Source organism: Mustela erminea, chromosome 8 (genome assembly GCF_009829155.1).
Source record: "Mustela erminea isolate mMusErm1 chromosome 8, mMusErm1.Pri, whole genome shotgun sequence".
Taxonomy (NCBI): Eukaryota; Metazoa; Chordata; class Mammalia; order Carnivora; family Mustelidae; genus Mustela; species Mustela erminea.
This window is the reverse complement of record NC_045621.1, coordinates 34822991-34828855: the sequence shown is the minus strand read 5'-3', so window position 1 is coordinate 34828855 and position 5865 is coordinate 34822991. Positions and strand designations below refer to the sequence as shown.

The following is a 5865-nucleotide window of genomic DNA, read 5'->3' as shown; positions in this document are numbered from 1 at the left end:
GTTTATTTTGTATCTTAGTGTCCACATATGAGTGAAATCATATGGTATTTGTCTTTCTCTGACTGATTCAGCATAATAATTACTAGCTTTATCCATGTTATTGCAACTGGCAAGATTTCATTCTTATTTTATGTCTGAGTAATATTCCCGTGTGTGTGTGTGTGTGTGTGTGTGTGTGTGTGTGTACCTCATCTTCTTTATCTGTTCTTTAGTCACTGTATATTTGGGCTGCTTCCATAATTTGGCTATTGTTGATAATGCTGCTGTAAACATCAGGGTGGATATATCCCTTCAAATTAGTATTTCTTTAATCTTTGGGTAAATATCTAGTAGCCCAATTGCTGGATTGTAGGGTAGTTCTATTTTTAACGTTTTGAATAACCTTTATACTCTTCTCCAGGAGTGACGTGCACCAGTTTACACTCCCACCAAGAATGTGAGAGGATTCCCCTTCTTCCGCATCCTTGCCAATATCTGTTGTTTCCTGTTTAGTTAATTTTCTCATTGTAGTTTTGATTTGTATTTCCCTGATGATGAATGATGTTGAATATATTTTCATGTGTCTGTTGGCCGTGTGTCCTCTTTGGAAAAATGTCTATTCATGTCTTCTGTCCATTTCTTAACTGGATTATTTGTTTTTGGGGTATTGAATTTGATAAGTTCTTTATAAATTTTGGAAACTAACCCCTATCACGTATGTTACTTACAAATACCTTCTCCCATTCCGTAGGTTGTCTTTTAGTTTTGTTGATTGTTTTCTTTGATGTGAAGTGCAGAAGCTAATACCATCCTCAATGGGGAAAAAGAGTTTTTCGTCTGTGATCAGGAATAAGACAAAGATGTCCACACTCAACACTGTTACTTAACATAGTACCAGAATCCTAGCTACAGCAATCAGATAATACAAAGAAATAAAAGGCATCCAAATTGGCAAGGAAGAAGTTAAACTTCCACTATTTACAGATGACATGATACTCTATGCAGAAAACCCAAAATGGAGTGCCTCAGTGGCTCAGTGGGTTAAGCATCTGACTTTTGATTTCAGTTCAGGTTATGACCTCAGGGTTATGAGATGAATCCCTGCACCAGGCTCCACACTGAGTGCAGAGCTTGCTTGACATTGTCTCTCTCCCTCTCCCTCTGCACTTACCCCCATCCCACTCATGCTCTCTCTCTCAAAAAAAAAAAAAAAAGACTCTATAAAAATTTGCTAGAACTGATATACAATTCAGTCAAATCACAAGATACAAAATCAACATACAGAAATCTGTTGTATTTCTATACACCAATGTTGAAGCAGCAGAGAGAGAGAAATCAAAGAATCAATCCCATTTACAACTGCAGCAAAACCCATAAGATACCAAAGAATAAACCTAACCAAAGAGATCAAAATCTGTACTCTGAAAACTATGAAAGAAATTGAAGATAATGCAAAGGAATGTAAAAACATTCTTCGTTCATTGATTGGAACGACTATTGTTAAAAATCTATATTATCCACGGATTTTAATAGTAGGACATACGTGTGTTACGAGGCACTCAGAGGATATTCTGCATTCCAGACCCACATCGTTTTAGCAATAATACAATTTCTTGCTGATAATCAGTATCAACACACCAGATAGTAGAGAAACTACTGAATCACTGTCATGGACGCTTAAAATGCCCAGCCATCAATCTTAACTTTCAATTCAATGGAACCAACACTATTCTCCCTGGTGTAAGTATACATCTTTTGGGAGCTCCGGACCTTGTGATATACTTTAGCCCTACACTATAGTTACTAATCATATGAGAATGTTTATATTAAATTTAAATTACCTTAAAATTTAAAAAACAAATTATATTAAGTACATTTTCAAATTTATCACTGGAGGGACAATAGCCATATTTCAAGATTTCAATGTGGCTCATGTTTACATACTGGACTACACAGATAGGGAACTGCACTATATAGTCTAGAGACCAGCAGAATCCAAGATTGTATTTACAGAAGAAAAAAAAAATTGCTAAAGGAATGCAAAAGCTAATGGTGAGAAGAGTCTCCCTTTCCATGCATTGATTCTTGGACCAAAGAATTTTCACTAGAAAAAGCAGTGCTACATAGAGGTTGTTGATCTACAATATACACTGCATTCTGGAGGACCCTATTTCAGATGTTCTCACCAGTTGAAGCCCTAATTGAGTCTTTAAAAAACCATTCCACCATGCTATTAGTAAAACTGCTTCAGGATGATGAGAGAGATGGTAAGAGACTATGTCCCTGATCAGAACAAAGCTGTGTGGAATATCATGATGCTGAGTAAGGTTTTCTATAAATCTTTGAATAAAGGTTTTTGGCAAAAGTCTTAAGGGCAAAGGACAATTCATTATCAGAGTAAGTGTCTATTCTAGTGAGAATAGTACTGCTCCTTCCAATGGAAAATGGTCCAATGCAATCAACTTGTACCAGTTTGCTGAGTGATATCCCCCAGGGAATTGGGGGAAATGGTACAATACAGGATTCAGCATTGGTTCTACTACTGAGAGTTTGGGCATTCAGCAATGTTTTACCCAAAACTGCACTGGTGGTAGTACTTTATGTATTTGAGCCCATGTGTAAAGTTTATCCCTAAAATCATAGCCATTTTTTGGTGGATTTATTGGACAAGGACAGCAGTGTCTGTGGACGATCTGACTGACTTATCTCCATAGAATGGGTCATATTTTCCAAATGATCATTAAAATCCTCCTATTTGTGCTCCCTTCAGCAGCACAAATACTAACATTGGAAAGATACAGAAAAGATTACCATGACCACTGTGCAAGGATGACACAGGAGTTCATGATGCTGAATAAGGTATTTAATATCTATATATATTTTAATATCATATTTTTAATATCTACCATTTATATTGACATGGATGGAACTGATGGAAGTGAAATGAGTCAATCAGAGAAACAAAATTATCATATGGTTTCACTCCTATTTGGAACATAAGGAATAGAGCAGAACAACAGGGGAAGGGAGGGAAAACTGAAAGGGAAGAAATCCGAGAGTGAGACAAACCGTATGAGACTTGACTCCAGGAAATAAAGTGAGGGCTGCAGAAAGGGATGTGGGGGGGTGATGGGGTAACTGGGTAATGGGAATCAAAGAGGGTATGTAATATGATGAGCACTGGGTATTATATTCAACTAATGAATATTTGAACATTATATCAAAAACGAATGATGTACTAAACCTTGGCTAATTGAATTTAAATGTAAAAAAGAGAAAATAAAAAGAAGAAAAATAATTTTTTAAAAAATCCTCTTGTTAGAGGTTACTCTTTGAAGTGCTCACATGAAGAACAATTATCTTCACAATCCACGCATGTCCCTTAACAGAACCAATATTACAATTATATCCCTTTCAAGTTCTCCCTCATTCATCTAATCATTATTCACTGTCCATTAAGTAGTATAGATTCATACCACTGGTCATTTCTTTCTCCTTCCAGGCAAAGCAACCAACCAGGTACATAGCTCAAAGCGTTGTCTACTGGAAGATTTTCCTTTATCACTATTCTCCAGGGCCACTCCAAAGTAGATCTGTATAAAGGTCCCCATCTCTAAAAGAGGCCATTGTTTTCTTAGCCTGCTGGTTATAGGGAAATCTCCATATTGTTATGAGGGAAGGTTGAGAGGCCGGAGTGGATGCAGTGTGAATATGGCCTGTGGGCATATGGACAAATTGCTCGGTTGAGCTCAATCTTGTACATACCACTACCATGTGACAATGAAGTATTGTTGTGCTGCCCAACTTTATGGCTTGAGGGTCAGATGACACCTACTTCATAATGAGCTGCTTAGGTCTTATGATAATCTGGTGGTCTATGATCAAGCATTCATTTGTTGTTTGACCCCAGCAGTAAGCCTGAAGCTGTTTCTCAAAATGATAATAGTAGTGTACAGAGGATGACATGGTTTTGACCCAAAATTTTAAATGTTTACTATGTGATCTAATTATAGGGTCTTGCCAAAGTCTCTGTAAAGTATCCCAATCTGTCATAGATGTGTCAAGCATCATCAGACCAGGCAAGGTCATATTCAAGTGGCAGGGAAACTGAAGACTTTTTTTTTTTCCCTAGGCCTTACTCAGATCTAGTGGATTATGAAGCTACTCAATAAACTGGTCAGAGTAGCATGCCCAAATTAGGTTTATAGTTCTGCAAATTCTAAAGCGGCACACTAAGCATTTTTGGTTCTTTTTGTTTTAATAATAGAAAGAAGCAGATGCGACAGTCTTTCATTTTATTTTATTTTAAAAGATTTTATTTATTTATTTGACAGAGATCACAAGTAGGCAGAGAGGCAGGCAGAGAGAGAGAGGAGGAAGCAGGCTCCCTGCTGAGCAGAGAGTCCGATGTGGGGCACAATCCTAGGACCCTGGGACCACCATGCCCTGAGCAGAAGGCAGAGGCTTTAACCCACTGAGCCCCACAGGCTCCCCCTAGTCTTTTATTTTAAAAAGAGTATCTCAATATTCTTCAGACCACTCTGTCCCTAAAAATTCCAGTGAGGTAACAGGTATCTAAATTTCTGTGGGATTTCTTTCCCTTGCCTCTCTCATGCATGTATTCTACCAAAATGTCTGGAGTAGCTTCTGCTTCCTGCTCATCTGGCCCATTCAGCATGATCTTATAAATGTAATAGCTTATCAATGTAGTGATGCCTTGTGGCAAAAAAAGAAAAAAATGTAATGATGCCTTATGGAATGAAGAGGCTGTATAAGTCCCTATGGACAATATTATGGCATAGGACTGGACATTTAATATGGTTTTGTATTACTGATGCTCCCAGAAGAAACAAATTATTTCTGATAATCTTTACTAATAGGTAGGGGGTAGGACGGCTGAGAGAGAGAGAGAGAGAGATGAGAGAGAGGGAGGGAGAGACATTTGTCAGATGCCAGGACTGTGTTGATTTGTTCCAGTAATGATGCTACCTCTGGACCAGCAGCTGCAATTAGATTTCCCCACCTGATTAAGTTTACAAGAACACATTATCAACTTCTAAGTCCCATCTGTCTTCTGCTCAGGCCAAGTAGGGAAGTTGAAGGAAAATGTGGTAGGATCATCACACTATATATATATATATATATTTCAAAACCTTGTTAATAGAAACTATTTCTGAAATTCCTCCAGGAATATGTTATCTGTTTTGGTTTATCATTTTGGTAAGTAGAGGCAGTTCTTCTACAAGTTTTCATCTGAATGTTTCTACTGTACTTACTATGGAGATACTCATGTACTTGGCTCATGCCTGTAAGAAGCCAGTGGAGGAAGTCTGGTGGGAACAGAGGGAGCAGAATATCAACTGCTGCCCACGCTAAGTAGGTGAGCTGGCAGATAAGTGACAAGATCTATAAATCATCCTGGTACCTGTGTCCTGTGCTTGCTTAAGAGTGTGAGAAATATGACCATCACTTTTCTTTGCCTTCTAAATATCATCTAAAAATCATGAAGATATTTTTCTATTTTATTTTACAGAAGATTAATTATTCATTATTCAAATTAAATCTATAATCTATCCGGAATGGATTTTTACATGTGGTTTCAGATAAACACTGAAATGTATACTTTTCCCATGTTGATTCCCATTTGATTCAGCATCATATATTAGAAAGATCATCCTTTCCTCCATTGCATTGCTGTGTCATGTTGGTGATAAAACAGAAACTGCACACAGAATGGAATAGAATAGAATTTTTTTTTTGCCTAATAGGAAGTCATGATATCTGGGAGTTCAAGTCCTCTAAAATTTTTCTCTTCATTATTTTGCTTTTTTGCCTTTCCATATATATGTTTCACAATTCGTTTGCCAATTGCCACAAAAATTTTTA

General features: G+C 37.2%; 1 non-coding gene across 1 annotated transcript; it reads left to right on the top strand.

Annotated features, from left to right (window-relative positions):
• The first annotated feature begins 2736 nt into the window (after window positions 1-2736).
• Window positions 2737-2843, top strand: LOC116597980. Its single transcript, XR_004288893.1, has one exon. It is a non-coding gene; the product is annotated as a U6 spliceosomal RNA (small nuclear RNA).
• The last annotated feature ends 3022 nt before the right edge of the window (window positions 2844-5865 follow it).